Here is a 19226-nt window from a genome sequence, read left to right as displayed (position 1 = left end):
TTTGTGCAACACTAACACTAAAAAAACGGTGCAAGGAACAGGGATGCATAAGCAATGACTACACAGTGCGTAGGATAAGACATAGACGAGTTCATGGAGCGGTATCTGTCCTAGTGAAAAGGTAGATTAATTGTAGCACACAAGGCAGTTGAGGTCCTGAAGCCGTGGCCCTCTGCATATGGAGGTGTTTGGCTGCGGAAGAAGGGCGAAAGAACCTGTGAAAGAAACTCTGATGGAGTGCAGCATTTCCTGCTGACCAGGGCAAGTATCGAGCAGAAGCTTGATGGCTGGTACAGGTGGGTATATGCACATGTGCCAGTCATCAGGCTGATTATCCAGAGTTCACAAATGTTCTGCTATAGCCTCGGGTGCCTGCCAACCCTTCAGGCCACCCCATTTGTAATATGCTTCATAGTCACCCATACAGGTAGCCACAGGCACTTTGGACTTAAACATTGCAGTATTATGGACGGGCTGTCACCTCCCCGGTCTCATCACAAGGTGTGGGGTAAGGAGCCTTACTGACCCACTCAATCCCATGATGAGCAGGAGGTGAAAAAAAGGAGGGTGAAATCTGAAGCCTGCACTGTATGTCCTGAACAGCCTTCAGATTTCAGTGGCCAGCTTCATCTTCTTACTGGGTAGGCTGCTGTGGGCCTTCTCCAGGGGCTGAGGGGATGAAGCAGAGCGAAAAAGACATCTGAAGGCAAGTCAAAGAAAATGTGTCAAGCATGAGTGGTGACTGTGTGAACCATGAGTGAGAGTCAGTGAGGGGAAGTGAGTTAGTTAGTTAGCAAGTGAAACTGAGTGTGAGTGTGATTGGTATCACATCCCATCCCTTTCAAAGGTCACTTTTCTCCACTGTTGGAAGGCATTATCTTAATTTATGGCCTGCTCCCAACCCCATGTGTCTGTGGTACCTGATGGGTGGGGATTTTGGGTGTGTGCAGAGCCCACTGGTAAATGTTTTATCCATTAATAACAGTGGCACTTGCAACCTGATTTTATTGTAAAGTTAGTTTTTTGCTTCTTTTATAGAGAACTGAAATTCTTCTCGGATGAGGGCTTTCTTGTTTATAATGGATCAAATCCTGCACGTTTTAAACCCGTGGGTTCCCTGAGTTTTGTTTTTCGTTTGGAAATGAAAACGACAGTATATAGAAGTTGGAAGTACTTAATAATTTTCAATTTATATGACTTTGTTGATTGTGTGAACTTTTTCTGTCAGATGGCATTATTGATTGTGTGAACTTTTTCTGTCAGATGGCATTATTTAACACCTGCCATCTTCACATGCAGTCATCCCACTGCATACGGAGTATACCCGGTTGTTGTACTGTACGTATTTACCGTGTACCAGCAACCTTTTTTGGTAATAAAAAGCGTAATGAGTAAAGTGGTTTTAACTATAAACCTATCCACCAGCATACACCTGTTTTCCCATATTCCCATTGGCATTTACTAAATAATGCTTATTGTCAGAATATCGTCAGTGTCGTCGCCCCCAGCCCCCCGTTTTTGTTGGTGATTACCCAAGCAAACTTCGCCTGAGTCCATCCTGTAGCGTGGACCCCCATTGGTGCAGATAAGCTCTACCCCTGTTCTGTTTGGGTGGCTTTGGATGCATAAACGTGCGGAAGAACAAAAGTTCTCTAGTTGGAAGTTCGGTGAAAGCCCTGTAGTGTCCTAGGGTTGCACGATGAAGGTCAAAGGTACGCCAAGCTCGATTGAAATGTCCAGCAGTTGGTCCTTATTGAACTATCGCTTGCTTGTTGTTTCCGGAAGTGCACCCACTTTTCAGCAAGTGTGTAAGCTTTATAGCACAAGTTCTTTGTAGCGAGACTGCTATATTAGTTTCAGTTTGTAAAAGGCAAAGCACTGTTTGGCGTTCACAGTAAGTGGTGCAACAGTTGTTTTTTGCAATTGTGAAGTGTCAGTAAGCAGGAAGGACGAGATTTAAGTTGCAGTAAAAGGGGAGAGTGAGTTTATTTTCTGCTCTGTGTTTACTTTGGCTGTAAAAAAACACTGAGCAAACACATTTGAAGTGGTGTCTGAGCGTATAGGAACAGAAGCAGTCCCGTTAAGGTCAGAGGACATTTTCAAATGTATTAATTTCTTTGACTTTTCTGATGTTGTGGTGTTTAGTTTTTAAAAAAAAACAATTCTCCGTTTAATTATGGAACAGTTTCTAATATTTGGTTATGTTTAAAGTAAGATGCTTAGGAATGTATCTCCACAGCCCTGCCGAATTTTAAGCCCCAAAGAACATTAGTGACGTATCTTATTTTCTTTTGCCCAAACAGCTACACTGAACCTATTACAGTGCTGTTTGTGTCCCTCTAGGCCAGGCTTGGAAGTACACTGTCTCCATTCCTAATTGAGCAATACAAAATAGCTTTCAGAAGTGGTAACTAGAAAGAGGCTTAGTGTCTAATCACATGTTTTGATTGTGTACAATTTTGGGCAGAAGTTGTGTGCTTCCACTGAAAAAGAGTACAGATGTTTCACTTTTTGCGTTATGGGGAAGCTTATGTTCAAAACGGGGATATATATTTTTTTATGGTGGCAAGGCCTGATCTGCTTCTTATGAAAAGTTATGCTAAAGGTGGTAAGACTGACCTATCTACTGTGATAAGCGTATGTTAGTCAATAGGCATTTAAGGGTGAATTGTTACTACTCTGTATCAAAGTCTGCAGAAAGGTATTTCTGACATGGCATCTTACAGACCGTTGTAGACAAGGGTTTTGGTGTTGCCCCATATGACAAACTAAGGCGATAGAACATATGCACCATGATAATACTTATTAGGCAGAACATATGCACCATGATAATACTTATTAGACCCTCTTATATGGGATTGTATTTTGCTTTAATAACTGTAATTTTTTGACTGTATGTCTCATAATTGCCTTGTGGAAAGGCATATTTCAAATATAGTAGGCTTTAGTTGGTTATGGTGACCAATGAATGATAAAGACTATATTCCTGAATGGTTTTCCGCTTTAGTTCTTTCCATCTTTTTATTTTCGTTGTAGAGTCAGATGCCCCCAAGATAATTACACATCCATCAGCAAAATTGTGTGGAATTTTATCTTATTACAGTTCTTTTTATATATTTTTCTTTTAGCACCCAACAGAGGGAACATTTTTGTAATGTCTTTATCCACAAGTAAATTATTTAATACATTTTTGTATCTAGGTCTTCATCCTGGCTCTTTTTTTTTCTTCATATCCTTCTAAGCGGCCCATATCTAGTTCAATATCTTGCTGTTGATTGTAGTGTAAAGGCAATAGCCCACAACTAGTTTGCACCGTGAAGCAGCAACATCTGGCTGATTAATTATGCCAAAAGATGGTCTTGTCAATCACTCCGAAATTGATGCCTTTTTTGGTTCTGGGCCTACATGTTCAAAGCAGAGGTGGAGCTCCTGATTAGAAACATTTTTCAGAGTCTAATGACTGAATACCTACTCTTGTCATGGAATGCAGTCATGCAGGATTGAACAGGCAGACTTGCTTTTAGAATTCAATGCCTGGTTGGGCACTACCCTTGTGCCTTTCTGACGGATTTTTCAAATACTTAATTCGGTTGAGCCGTTCTGAAAGGAAAAAAAAGACCGAGCAGGAGTCAGTTTCGCAATTAGTACAATAGTATCAATAAATGGCAACAGCCACTGGAGTGAGCTCAGAATAATTTGTTACGTTCACATGGTCCAGATAATCATACACCTTCTATGTCTCTCGTGTCTGACTCTAGAACATTTCCATCTGGCTTAAAATGTTTTTACCTTTGTCTGAACAATCGAACTGCAGTGCAGTTCTTGTCGCTGTTCAGAATCCCTTGCAGATTCTCAAAGGAGTCGGGGAGATCTGCTGAGTTCCATCTCAGACTCAACAAACCTAGCATAGGAGTCACAGTACTTGCAGTGGTACTGGACAGCAGCAAAACAAAAATTGCAGTGGGTACTGCAAGTGTCATATGTGGTTTCATTTCATGGGCTTCCGCAAGGCGTTGCAGATAGCTTCGCTCTCTGGTGCCAGCCATGTTGAAAATGTACTAGTAGTACAGCAGGAAAGCATTCAGCTTGACAAGACTTCCCGAATGACTCCCCAACAAGGTTCATGATGTGTGCTAAGCAAGTGATGTGTATTGAAATGGTATATTGATTGTTCAACACAGTGGTATGTGCCTTGGGCACCTGCTCAACATTGTCTGTGTTAAATGAAATAACATTCTGAAAGGCAATATTGTAATCTGTCAGGACCCTCCTAACTGCTTATGCTACAGTCCCACGCTTGCGCTGTGGAAGGAACATTGCATCTGTGTGGTGGGTTTGGAATTGATAGCCTCCCTATGTTTAGACCACTGCAAATTGAAAATTCAGTACTGTGTCCCTTGACATTAGGCGTTTCAGTAAATATGACATCGATCTTTTTAATTTGCAGTTGCCTTATATTTCAGACTGCTCTCTTTATTACCTTTATGGAAGATAAAGTTCTTGAAGCAGATTGCTTCCTAGGGCTGCTCCCCGATGATTGATTGCTTCCTAGGGCTGCTCCACGATTTCATACTCCGTCATTGAGGAATCTGCACAGCACGGTCACTTTTGCTAAATGGAATGTTAAGTGTGGTACAGACGTTGACCCACTTGCTTATTATTTCAAAGTTTGATGAGGTGGCAGCTATATATTTTGTGAAAAGGGAGTTTGAAGTCGTCTGGTGAGCACGTTTTGGGAAAGAGTGGAGATCTGCAGCGCCAGCACATCAATTAATTTGATTTGGGTTCATACATGCATATCCCATGTATACTTTCAAACATGGTCCACTGTTACATCACATAAAGAGCATGACATCGCACTGCAATCTGCATGAATCACGTCACTGCAATCTCTGGTTTGCTTTTGTCTTGTTCTTTGGAAAGCCGAATGTGATCGAGACTTCAAAGGTTACATTAACTTATCTATTGTACCTTCAGTGTGGTTGCTGGCTGTTCCCTAGAGCCCAAAGTTCTTTGTAGTCAGTGACACTTGTCTGATCCCTCTGCACAAGTTACAGTCCTCTTTGGGGGTGTGGTACACTATCATAGGGCTGTTCGGAGAATATATGAACCTTGTTTCACTTACTTAAAAGGGGGGAAAAAATAAATGCGATCGGAGAACAAAGCCGAGTCAAATGTTTAAGAAAACTGTAATCCCATAATACACTAAACTATGTCTTAAGCACTTGCAAAGAAACAGGAAATGACTTGAAACTAAATCTTAGTGGAAAATTGAAGTCTTTTCAAATGATGATGTGCAAATGCAGTTTAAAAACAGAAGTCCACGGCAAACAAAGAGAACTTGAAATCATTTGCGGCAAATCTGTGGTGGCAGAGTTCAAATACAGAAAGAAAGACAGAAGTCGTATGTAGTTATGTCTCACTTGTCAGATCTATTATGCAATTTTCTGTCTACCGTGGGTTTGCAGAGCGCTGTTGCTGGGCTGGTCTGCAAATATATTGACTGTTACTTCACATACTCCAAAAAAGGGAAAAAAGCATAACAATTAGGAAAAGAAATAAACAATTGAAGGAAAAATATTTCAAAACATACCAAAGTCGGCTTTAAAATACATTAAAAAAAAGTGACAGTTTCGAACAAAAAGCAGTGTTAAAAATGAAGTCTTTTCAAACAGGGCTATACACCCTGTTTGAAAACAGGAAGTCCATTACAAACAAAGATAAGTTTTGAAACAAAGCTGCACGAGCCGAGTACAGGAACGCAATTGTTTTTTGCAGTAGCCGGAAAAAAAATCTAGAAACCTTTTCAAACTCAAATTATAGGGATGCCGTTTTAAACACAAACTCTTTTGAACGGCAACACCAAAAACTACAGTAGGAAAAGGATGAAACATGAATGATTGGACTCCAAATTGGAACCAGGTAAAAAAGGAAAGAAAAAAGCACGCATTTTAAGCATTTGCACGTAAAATACATTTTAGCAAAGTGTCAAAATAGCGGTAGAAATGGACAAGAAGCTGCAGCTATTTAATCTGCGTGATGAAATGCATCCCTAAATGAGCATTTTTATAATGCAACATAAAAGGAAGCATTATAAAGCTTCTCATATAAAGGTCACAAAGTCGGTATTCTCCCAAAACTGGAATGGTCTGAATTGAGAACGTTCCTGCTCTAATAGCAGAAGGAGGTAAACATCTCAGCTTGGCATACACGCATAAATGGCTTGCTTTTCTTCCAATAACTAAAAGTAAAACACATGTGGATATTGCACAACTGTGAGGACACGTTATGGAGACTAACACAAAAACATGGAATCCTTGTAAGTATTTAAGCTGTGTAATTACTAGTCTGGTTCCATTCTTAACTGAGCATTGTATATTGATTATATATTTACATACTCAATAAGCTGCTTACAATATTGCATCATGATATACTTACTTGCTTATTCTGTTATTTGCTTTTTATTTGAACCCAATACTTCCTGTGTATTTACTTTATGAAAATGTGATTATGTTCATAGTCCACTGGGCCAGCACAGTTCTGCTGGAATTTGTCTTTTGAGTGCACCTTTCCGGATTGAACAGTACTATATGAAAAGTACATGTGCAAAGTCCTTCTTGGAAGTGATAATGTCCTGTCACGTATGTGTTTGCTTGGCATAATAATTTCTACATGTCAAAAACATGCTTTCATCTGGGGGCATATTGAGGAAATGTGACATGACGAATCTGTCGTCATCCTGCCGTCTTTTTTCCTGCAGGGAATCACAACGCGGTCATTACGACGACCGTGTTGTGATTGCGCATTCCATTACTCCGCAATTCGGAGCAACGACTTGCGTTGGGGGGGTGCTGGTTGTTGGAATAGTATAATTTACTATTCCAACTCCAGTCTGTGCGGACACTAGGGAAGGTGTTGGATTTTAAATCCAACACGTCTCCCCCCCCCCCCCCCCCCTCCCTCCGCAAGTCGTTGTTCCGACTTGCGGAGTAATGCTATGCGGAATGACAACGCGGTCGTTGTAACCGCGTTGTGATTCCCTGCGGGGAAAAAGTTTCGTGGTAAACGTTTACCAACATGACCAGAGTTTACATGAGCAAAATTGAAAGCATGGATTGAAATAATTTATGATCAAAATGCAGCACTCCTTTTTATTTTATTTTTTAAATTTTTTATCCTCAGGGCTGTCGGTGGACACGTCAAATTGTTCTACACACTTAAGGGATTTCTCCATGCCAATTCAACACTAAATTATTTTCGTTTTTTATCGGTTTTAATGAAATGACCTCATCAGTGGTCATTACCACCATGTAATAAGAACATTGTTGATACGTTTCTACTTGCATTGTCCCTCTCATTTAATTCAAAAGAGAACTATCGCCCACAACTCCTCATTTTAACTCCCAAGACTGTATTAACACTCAAATTCAAACTTCTCTCACTTAGCTCCTCCAGTAATTAAATTCCTGTTCTTCCTCACCCAACCACAGCACCCAAGACTAAATATTTTCCAGCGTGACTTGCATCATCTTTGCACCCCTTTTCTTTCTTGATCTCCTTGTATGCCAGCTGTCGTGAAGCTAATGTTCTTTCTGTTTGCATTCTGGTATGATAAGTATTCCTTCTTCTAAGGCAAGGGGAACCTTGAAAGGGTTAGCTAGAAATCGATCCATACGTTCCAAGCTTGGCTGTAGTAAACCGTTCCATCTTCTCCATCCCAGAAAAGTGCCAGTCTTTCTAACTAGCTTGCCCGAAGAAATAACTGAGTAATGTACCCCATTATGTTGGTTTGATTTGCCTAGGTTATAACACCTTAAAATGATCTTCCCATCTCTGGAATCTGGTGGGTAGATCTCTCCTGTTGGGGAAATGCCAACATGATGATTTGAATATTAATATCGTTTCTGTTCAAATACAACTGAATTATTCTTCCGGAAAAATAAAGAGACTTGGAGATGGCCCATCAAAAGCTTTACATACTAAAGTGCTACTGCTACATTTCAAGATGGCATCCAAGCCCTGTGGGGATGTTCGGGTGGGCATCTTGAAGCTGTTTTTTCACATATTGAAAGTGCAAGTATGGGCACCAGGAATTAAAGAGAAGCAGAAGAACAAAACATTGGCCTAGTTCATAAGCAATTAGTTTAAAATGGTATTTTGAATAATTGGTTTACCCATCGTGACTTTGTTCTAGTAAGAATTATAGATGCATTTTAGATTCATTTGTTTCAGAAATATTATTTACACAGCAAAAGCCTTCTCTTTAAAATGATTTATTTCGATCCTGGATTGTGTTACTACTGTGTCTGAGGGAAGCCTGCACTCTCCCTCTTCAGTATATGTCGGTGCATGAGAGAACCTTTGACCTGTTTAAAGGCCAAAGCCTCTAGCTTTGTCAATGCTTATTCTCTCTTGAGGCCTTGAAACAGAGGTGCAGAGCAGAAACGACGGGCGCCTGGAAGGCAGTGAGCCTGGGACGGTCTGCAATTTGCAATGCGACTCCAGATATTTCCGGCCCTGCCAATACTGCTTGTACATGATGGAGCTTCCCTCGCCAGCTTTGTCAAGTTCAGGCTTGTTGAGTTTGAGCAGTGCTAGTCAGTGCAGCAGTGTTCAGCACCCGTATATGCACAACGTTGCTTTTAAAAAGCTTGTAGTCTGCTGTGAGTGCTCTATTGCTGGAAACGGTAGCAGCCAACAGTAGTTTCTCTAGATAAAGCTATTAACGTACTACGTTGTAAAGAATGTAAAAGGAAAGCAAAAGGCTGCTTAAAAAGGTTTTCATTTATGTGAAAATGTTCACAGGTTTGTGGTTCTGCATAGCTTTTAATTAAACTGTTTGTTTTGGCTCAGTCTTGGCAAAGTACGCTCAAATTCACCAAAACTGAAGCGCAAGTGCAATTGTCGGTAATAGTTTGTGCTCCTTAGGCCTTTATTTGGGGGCACGTAAAGATATTTGCGAGGATGCTCTTGAATAACCGATTACAGCAGATTGTTTTCTACATTTTTGGCTTGTGCAAAAGTCATATATTATATAGTACTACATGGGCCTGGAAGTTTCTGGAGAGCAGTTATGATTGAAGGGTAAATATAAAGTGATTACAAAGCATCTTGTCGCTTGGTTGATATCTGTATCTTACTCGATGAGGCTAGGATGGGTACAGGCTGAACCTAGCTTCGGAAGTTCATCTGAAAAAGTTGTTTACTTGCATTAGTTAAGTTCAGGACTGGCCACGTTACTTAAAAAGTTCTTCCTACGTTGCTTACTAGGAAGGTGATTAGTGCATTTTCATCCTTTATTGCAAGTGGGCATGATGATGAGACTTGATTGGACTAACATCTAGGTAAGACTGTTTTTAGGTCTCGCCTAGGCAGTGCTTGCGCTGTCTAGTTGAGACCTGCAGTATCCAAGATATGGGCATGAAGCTCTGCCCACTTTCCACCCATCTTTCTAATTAGATTCTGTACCTTTCCTTTTTAAATGGTGGCTTATGATTTGTTAATGGGCACCTTAGTCCCTCTTTATTACCTCCTGCTCTTCTGTTGCCTCCTGTGAGGACTGGCCCTTTTATATCTGTTGTTACTTAGTAGATTTTATTTACTCTTACTGTGCACTATTTTGTGAGTTTCGATATTGCTGTAGCAGCCATGGCACGCTCTCCCTTTCCTGCAACTAGTTCTGGCTTTAAGCTGCATTAGGATGCTGCAGAGGAAAATGCAGTTTTTTTAATTGTACCGTATTTTCGTTCAGATTGCTTTGGGTTTAAGGTGCTTTGCCACGCTGCAGAGGTAAATGCTTTTTGTTTGTGTTTTAGAGTACTTCGCTTTAACAGTGCTGGCAGCACACACCACTCGCGGGACTCTGCCCTTCAGCAATAATGGCGACCGCTTCTTGTTTGACATTGTAAACCGCTCTTCACACACGTGTCTGTGTTTTGAGTGGCTTCGAGCATGCCTTTATCTTGTTTACTTTGTCCCCACCCACCCAAATCCTGTTTCATCTCTTCCCCCATTTGTTCCCTTCCTCCCACATGCACTTGCCTTTTTATTCGCACATTCCCAACTGAAGTGTTGCCCGCTTCATAGCAGGAGGATTTAAATTTTTTTTTTTTTTTTACTGACTCGTGATGAGGCGATGATGGAAGACTGCAGCAGCAACTCATACAGAGTGGCACTTGAGAAAACTCTGCACACACTAGTCTTTCGTTCCAGTGTCACATTCCAGTTTATGACTTGTTTTTATGAGCTTTCTCATGGGCTGCCTGCTCATGGTCACATGACTCCGCACTACAGCCCCTGGGTCTGTGCGCTCAAACACATTAGAACCCCTCTTCATCACAGCGAGGCAAGGAAAATCCAGGCGTCTACATGGCACTGCTGGGTCCACAGCAGCTAGAACAGGTCCATCAAAACCCATCTAGCAAAGCAAAGGTAGGACTAAAGGGTTTTAACATACTGTTACTTCTCTAGGCAACAGGTGTATGATGTGCAAGCGTGAACATTAAGCTATACACTTGGAACAATCCTATGACCCTTTTGAAGTATCCACTGATTCACTACTTGCGAAGAAATTTAGCTTCAGCATGGATTCCTAACAAGGTCAAGTCTGCTCAGTGCGCACAATGCTCAATTGCCTCCAGTGGCGGCTGGTGGATTTTGAAAGTGGTTGGGCGAAAAAGTTGTACCCTAATCTAATGTGCGAGCGAAGCAAAGCGAGCGAGCCCGAACTGCAAAAGGAGGGTGCTGGGAAGAAAAGTTTGAAACAAATGGATTTAAATGGTTGGTTTTACACCACATATTGACTGCAAATTGTTGAAAAAAGGGGATCCAAATATAGCATTTTAAAGCTATACAACAAACACACACAGTGTGTGAGGCCTGTTGTTTCTACCATGCCTACATACACACACACAGGGTTTTAAGTGGGCCAGGTCTTGCTGGTGCTCAGCATCGGCAGTTCTTAAAAGCAGGTGCCGAGGTGGGTCTATATGGGGCCCTCTTTTTTTACCCTCAGGGTTGGGGAAAAAAACGAAACTCTGCAATAGTAGCACCGGTCATTGCATTTGATGTGACTTGAAAGAGCCTCTTTTTTCCATATTATATGGCACAAACTTAGAGCGCTTTACATGAGCACCAGTTCCATTACACAAGCACATAATCATTTTTTTGAATCACCGGATGTTGAGCTGACGCCCCCACAGAGACCCCCCCAGAGATCATCCCACTTAAAGCCCTGCACTGCACACAAACACACACGTGTGTGTTTCTTTTGTATATGGAGGGAGGCATGGTACAAAACGAAAGGCCGCGCATTTCATGACTTCATTTAAACCATGAAATGCGCGACCTTTGGTTTCTACCATACCTTCCTTCATAAACAACAAACACACGCTGTGTGTGTATGTTGCATGGGCGCATGGTACAAAGATACGAAAGGCCAGGGACACTCATTTCAATTAAAACGAGAGTCCCTGGCCTTTCGTTTCTACCATGCGTCCATATACAACAATGTCAGACCCTGCAAAATCTTTATAGGAAAAGGGTTCGTGTTACACGAGGGCCGAGATACGTTAAACTTGCGGGCCCGGGGAAGTTTAAAATTGAAATATAATTTTTAAAAAACTTATCGGTCCGCATCGTCTCTGGCTCAGTGGGTACCTGCAGCACTCAGCAGGCGCGGCCGGCATGACTGGAGAGGGTAGGGGAGGGAAGTTAAATGAATCAATATTAAAAGAACTTACCGTCATCTTCTCCGGTCCCGCGTCGCATCACGTCTGCTGCTCTGCAACGTGGTGGAAGTAACTTCTCCCCGCTCTTTTCTTTTGCCAATTAGGAGGAGACTGGGGGGCCGGGCGGCTGAACCTTCTTTACTTTCCTGGTATTTGATAGGGCATGGGGCGACTTTGCGCAAAACGCATCACCGCCCGAGCAGGAGCCTATCTTCAAACTCCTGCTCTACACAGGGCATGCGCAGCAAACCTAATGGTTTGTGAATGTGAGTGAGTGGCTTTGCTCCTCTCTCACATGCGCAAACCATCTTTTTAACTCCTGCTCGTCTCTGCCTGTGTGCGCTGTGCGTGACATGTGCACAGCGCACTTTCACCGGCAATGAAGCGCACAGGCGGCCCGGAAATGTAAACAGACTAATTGTAAGCTGTCAATTCGTCTGTTTACATTCCATCCTGTTCACTGGCCGATTCTTTTGTGGGGCGCTGCCCCAACGCCCCTAATGGACCAGCCGCCACTGATTTGCCTCCCGATTTCAGAAGCCCCTGAGCCTCTTTCCGGATGTACGGCACTCTGTACCCACAGGCCTTTTGCTCCCTGACACCTGTTTTGACTACCAAAAATGCACAGCTCAGCGCTAACTGGGACGTTCATTGCTGGTAACGAGCATAAAACTTCAAAACTGAGATATTAAACTGCGCAAAATGTATTTGCATGTCTCAAGTCAATTCCTACCTCTTTTTAAACAGTCGGTAATCAAATGGAAAAATGCGGTCACCATCTGGCACAAACCTTAATTGGTCCTGGGTGTTTTGTGCCTGCATTTCCAGTCGTGTCTAGACACACAAACACAAGATTCTTTCTTGCCACATTATTATAATAAGGTTTCAAGATTTTTAATTTTTTAAAACATTTTTTACATTTCCGTCTGGAATGCTTACATATTTAGCTTTAAGTGTATCTGTATTTATCGATATTTACTATATATGCGCTGAAAACATAAATTGAAACTATTCTATTCCACATTTGTCACCAATAAGCTTGAAATCGTCCGTGAATGTCTGTACAAATGGTGATGGTTGGTAAATAAATGTGTTCCGCGTGACACCTCCCAGCACCCGTCGCTTACTCCTTTGTGTTTAGCTAGCTAGCTAGCTAGCTCCCAAATCATCTTCAGCATTTTCCCCAGTGTCATACAGGCTGAGTGGCCTTTGACCTGTTGAGATTTGATGTATGCAGGTCCTCAGGAGGTCACCGTTGCTGGCTTTCTGCAGCCTCCGCGCACCTTCAGGATCTGTAACAGGAGTCTTTTTGTAAAATGCCAATATCTGACAACGAATTCATCCCATACATCATGTTTTGCGTTGCAGGAAAGATAGAATTCCAATCTAATGCCACATAATGCACAGAGGCTAATATATGTTTTCATGCTATTTCTTCTCAGATGCTGTGAATATGCTAATGCCAAGCTGTGAAAACACCAGCTGTTTTGCTTAAGAGATTCTAAGCAAACACACCTGACAATTTAGCATTTTATAGGCAGTATCACTGTCGGGCAAAGACAGAACCCTCTCAAAGTGCCACAATCACAGATGAATGTAATCCACTTTGGTTTTTATCAGTGTGATGTGTGTAACAAACATTGGAAAAATGTATGGTAGTTTCTTTACACTTGATACTGGGATTATCACTTAATAAAGAGCTGGAGGATCTTTACAACATGCAAGTTCCACTTCCTCCTCCCATTTCATCAGGAACCAGGACATTGTTGGTGATGTTGCTTTTAAACTTTGGCTAGGCATGCCCTTGCTAGCTACAGCTAACTATAACCTAATCAGCTGGGTCTTCTAGGCCATTGTGTAAGCTCCCCCTACTTTGCTTACAAACGTAATTTTTTTTCTCGTACCAAATCTTGAACCCTACCAGCTTGCACCCTCTTCAACGCCAAACATTTACAATCCACAACACATATTTCGATGATCAACCACAAAATACAACAAAACACCACATCAAATCAACAGCACACCACATGATTAAACTCCACTGCATACCACTCGACAATACAAAATATAATTCCATATAATTACACTCCATAACACACAATCCCACTCCGAATAATTTCAGTACACTCAATACCACATAATTACTATCCACATCATTTCACAGCACACCATGTCTCATAATTACACTGCACAAACACACTCCACACAATTCCACACCACACAATCCCACAGCTAACCAATCAAATTCAACCCACATAATTCCACTGCACACCACATACATACACTCCATAACATAGGTAAAACACAGTCATTTACAATGCCAATAGCTCTAACTCAAACGCGAGACCTATTGTAATTACAATGCCTGTTCTATTATTTATTGTGGATTTGTTCATTTATATCCTTTTTTTTATTTATTTTTAAAAGATCTTTTTACTGCCATTTTCAGTTGCTATTTAAAAAAAAGTACAGTTTGTACAAATAAAGACGACTAAGAAACGTAGAGGGAAAGAAAGGGCAGGTGTGTGCAGGCAGTTGAACAGAAGTCAGCATAGAAGCCCAATTATAGCCAGTACAAATGAAATGTCGAATTGGGTGACACAGGAAACATGTGAATTGTGCACTCAGTTGATCACTAATATGACAGCTCTCTGTGCTATACCGGTCCGGGGGTGTGGCATTGTCCCCTTCCGACACTTAAAGGAGCTACAGCAGCACTTTGTCACACTCAATCCACAGACACTCCAGTACTAGTCAGCCATCTGTCGCTCAATAGGGGCATCATGCGTCCTAACCTCAGCAGGCCTGGTAGGGGGCTGTGATGGCAGCTGAAATTCCGGCGAGGGCGCCGCAGAGTGCACCTCCTCAGCCATATCTTCCCCAAGGTGTATAGTTGTAGGCAAGCCCACCAGTATTTCATCCCATGGGGGCAATATTGGGACTCTCCGCACTACTCTGGCCTCCTCCCGTCGCAATGACTCGTGCTCAGAGGGTTCACAGAAGCCTGCCCTCTACCAGGCCCAGATCTTGCACGGCAGGGCTCCATGCAATAGTAGGTGTCCTACTGGTATGTCATATTTCCCCCTCAGTTCCAGGAAGGAGCTAAGTTTGCCTCCTGCAAATAAGTCCCCCATAATGGTGACTCCCACCTCGGGCTGTGCACCCAGACCAGCCCAACCTTCTAGATGTTGCCTATAACGAGCCATCAGTAAGGGGAGCTCGCAAGTGTAATGGGCTTTGGTGTGAGTTCTTTGCAGGTCCGTTGCCCACACATACTGCGCCGTGCAAATCGAAATATTCTTACCCGTACCACTGAGACAGGATTGGGGCACGTCAGAATTCGAGCAAGAGTCCTGGAGGGAGTTCAGCACTCCTGGGTACCCACTGCTCCCCAAAGCATAGATCACCATTGAGCAAGCCGCTGCAACTGGGCGGCCAGATAATACAGTTCAAAGTCTGGGGCAGCCACTGGCAAACGTAATTGCCTCAGGGCCAGCTTACGCCTGGAAGTCCCTCAGTAGAAAATAAGCACACTAGCGAATTTTAAAAAATACGCTGTAGGGAGCTCAAATGGTAGTGCTAGGAAAAATAAATGAGACGTGGTACCAGGACGATCTTTCCGATTAGCTATCCGACTGCTGACTGATCTCAGCAAGATACTCTAGAAGGAGACTGATCGTGCTCAGGCAAAGTTACCCTCCAAAAGCAACTCTGTAGTTCAATACACTTCCATCCTTTTTATATAAAACTTTTTATAGCCATTTTTAAGCAGCGCATGACAATACTGAAACATGCAGGATATATTGAAGGAGAAATCCTGTTTCTTACATCTTCTTTCACATTTATCCACATCTTTGGGTGGACTTCCCTGCGGATAATAACCGTGGAGTTCCTCGTATACTTACACAGGAAAGGGGTGTGAGGTTTGTCTTCACTACGATTAATTATGTAATACTCATCCATCCTTAGGAAACGAATGGAAGCCTGTTCCCAACGCAGTTCCGATGGTTAGAATCAATAAGGTTAGGGGCCTCAACACACCTTTGAGGCGCCTAGCATTCCTGTCTATGTTGCAGGAATCCAAGTGTGACATCTGTTTAATCCAGGACACACATCTTAAGGCAAATTGGAGGCGCTTGCGATCCTGCTGGTTTGATCACCAGTACTTTTCATCTGGCACAGGGAAGAGGGCAGTGGTAGTGATTCTCTCAGCCTCACATTTCCTTGGCAGGGTAGTCCAGGCGTAGGCTGAAGTTCCTGGTAGACTCTTGTCTCTACGCATTACTATGCAGGCATACATGTTTACATTTGCCACTCTATATGCTCGAATGTACACCAAGAGGCTTTTATCCTTGAGCCACTGAGGCATGTGATGGCCGCTGATGTTCTGATTGGAGGGGATTTTAACTTTGTCCCCGATGCTGGCATGGACCGGTCCTTACAGAGAGTGGGACAAATTGGTACATTTACCTGCATGGTCATTACTAACTAGCTACATATTGACTTACAAACGTATGGAGCTAACGTCACCCCACAGAGAGGGACTAAGCTTTCTTCTCAGCTGCCCACCAGACTTGCACTAGGATAGACCTCTTCCTCATGACCCTGCGACTGTTGGTATTCACCAAAGCAGTTGATATTGGTGCGGCTGCACTTTCTAATCACTCCCCACTTAATATCAATATACACTTACCCGCCCTTACCCCCCCCCCCCCCCTCCCCGAACACCGTACTTGGCACCTTAACCATAGACTCTTAACATATGAGGCGAATATCATAGCGATAAAGGGAGTGATTAGCAGGTTATTTTGGGGGGTGGGAGGGGGTATTATTATTATTGTTGTTGTTGTTGTTGTTCAACGAATCCTCCCCAAATGGATCTCTCGGCACCTCGGCGGCATACTACCGGTGACTTATGGCAGTTAGAACAACCATGTTTTAAGTTGCTTCTTAAACTGTACCATAGTTGTGCAGGCCCGGATCTCTTCTGGTAGTCTGTCCCAGTGGAGGGGGGCCAGATAAGAGAGTGCACGCCCACCCATTTTAGTTTTACTGATTTTCTGGGACAGAGCAGTTTCCTATCACTCGATCTAAGTTGGTGTACTCGGACATAAGGAATTAGCTTCTTCCTAAGGTACGCTGGGCCCGTCCCTTGCAGTGCTTTAAACACAAAAGTCCAGAGCTTAAAAACTTCTCTCTTCTTAATGGGCAGCCAGTGCAATTGTTGCAAGAGAGGTAGTGACTGGGTGCGTACCGGTTTGTTGAGAGCCAGCCGCGCTGCTGTATTTTGAACTTGCAGCCTTGATGATAGATCCTCCCTAATTCCTTGCCTGCTTTTTTGGACTAGGTGCTTCCCCAAGTTCTACAGGCCACCAGTCGGCCGACCATAGTTCCTCAGCCTTCCCAAACAAGAGAATCTCTGTTTTATTGGAGTTTAGCTGAAGGAAGTTCTTGCTCATCCATGTGGCTATTTCCAACATTCAAGACTTAAACTTCGCTCTGGTTGCCGCGGGGTCCTTCTCCATGGGGATGATCACCTGAGTGTCGTCCTCATATGAGATCTTTTCAAAACCGCAGGCTCGAATAATGGCAGCCAGAGGAGCCATATGGATGTTGAACAAGGTGGGACTTAAAATGGACCCCTGGGGAACCCCCTTGGCCAATACCGTGGTCTGTGACACATATGTCTCCAATTGGACACATAATGTTCTGTTATTCAGAAAGCTTTGTAGCCAGACCCAGGCCATATCTCCGACACCAATCTCTTGCAGCCTGTCCAGCAGGATGCTGTGAGAGATGGTGTCGAAGGCCGCCGACAGGTCAAGGAGCACTAACATTGTAGGGATCCCCTTATCCAATGACATCCTTATTGTGTCTGACTTCCGCCAATGATACACCCATAGTACTCTTATGGGGAACTTTTGAAGGCAGTGATTCAAGGCCGACTAATCGCTATAGCTGCTTGCCTGAACTAGGATAGAAGGGATAAGGGGCCCAATCTTGAGGGGTGAGTGAAGGAACTGGAAAAAGCACACAAACAATCGCTCTCACAAAATATGCCAACAGCTCACCACAGAATGCAAACAGCTTAAAACCCTATACATGGATGGATCAGACCATGCCCTTTTACGGAGCAAGCATAAATATCATGGCGGGTGGGGGGGCAATAAAGCAGTATGCCTTTGGCACACTGTCTACGGGCCCATCCCGTTGGACAACGAGTGACTGAAATTGAGAGGCATCCAGTGATCCCAGGATGAACTAAATCGCTCAGTCCTTTCAGCATTTCTGTGCCGCTCTTTACTCCGCTGAGGTTCTGGAGGCGGAGGATGCCACCTCATTCTTGACGCTGGCCACCTCAGAGTATTTAATGTCACAGGATGCCTCGCATTTGGATTGTGACATTCGGATGGTGAGGTAATGGCAGCAATCTTTCACCTGCAGTTGGGCAAAGCCCCGGGGCAGGATGACTATACCTCTGATTTTTTTTTTTCATTAGGTCCCATACACACCGGTCTATAGAACTCATTCAGCACCATAAGCTCCCTAACTGATACTATGAAACTAGCTACATCACGGTGCTGCAATGACCCTTTGCATTGCTTCTTCATATAGGCATATTTCATCATTAAATGTTTGATGCCAAGATTTTTAATACCGTATTAGCGGCTCGACTGCATCTTGTATGAAGGGCCTGGTAGACCCTGATCAGGCCGGATATATTCCCGAAAGGGGTTTTAGCGAGAACACCAAACACCTGTGTTACCTCTTGGCTAAAACCCAGCGCTCCAGGGTGCCTGCACTTTTATTGTCGGTGGGCACAGAGAAAACGTTTAACCGGGTACACTGGCCCTACCTACACTCGGTGCTCCAAAGGGTGGGCCTTAGTGAGCAGTTCAGATGCTGGGTTTGGTGTAGCTATATGGGTCCCCGGGCGACTGGGTTGATGGCTTGACATCTTCGCCCTTCAAGGTTTCCCCTTGACACAGCTCCTTTTAGCCCTGTATAGGGAGCGGTTTGTGCAGTGCATCCATAGAAACCCCACAATAATGGGCATCACCATGAGGAGGTGGGACCACAAGCTAGCTCTTTAGGCAGACAACGTTATGATAGCCCTGACACATCCACTCTAGTCTCTTCCCCTCCTTAAAAGAAACTTAAAGCTTTAGTGTTTAAAGTCCACTTCCAGAAATCGCAGATTCTCGACCTGCCAGTCCCAACAGCCGTTGAATCAAAGGGGGACGGAAGAGCAGGTTATTGAGAGGTCCTCCTCCTATGCTCCTCCAAGTACTAATGCCGACCAACTTATCCTTAAACTCCTCTTCCCCTTTACATTGGCCAAGCAGGGTGTAGTATATCTAGGCCTACAAATCCACTCCACACCGGCACAGACTGCAGAGAGCAACTATGCCACCCTTCTCTCGAAAGCGCTATCTGGCTTACAGTCTGTGAACAGCTATACTCTCTCATGGCTGGGGCACCTCACAGCTATCAAGA

The 19226-nt window shown here is 43.4% G+C and overlaps 1 protein-coding gene across 3 annotated transcripts in view; it reads left to right on the top strand.

Moving 5' to 3' along the window:
* Nucleotides 1–19226, top strand: part of MAPK11 (mitogen-activated protein kinase 11) — a 221929-nt gene that overhangs the window by 816 nt on the left and 201887 nt on the right. The gene's annotated exons all lie outside the window — the stretch shown is intronic.

The sequence above is a fragment of the Triturus cristatus genome, chromosome 4_1, assembly GCF_964204655.1.
Source record: "Triturus cristatus chromosome 4_1, aTriCri1.1, whole genome shotgun sequence".
NCBI lineage: Eukaryota > Metazoa > Chordata > Amphibia > Caudata > Salamandridae > Triturus > Triturus cristatus.
The sequence above is the reverse complement of the archived record's forward strand: the minus strand, read 5'-3'. Positions and strand labels throughout refer to the sequence as shown.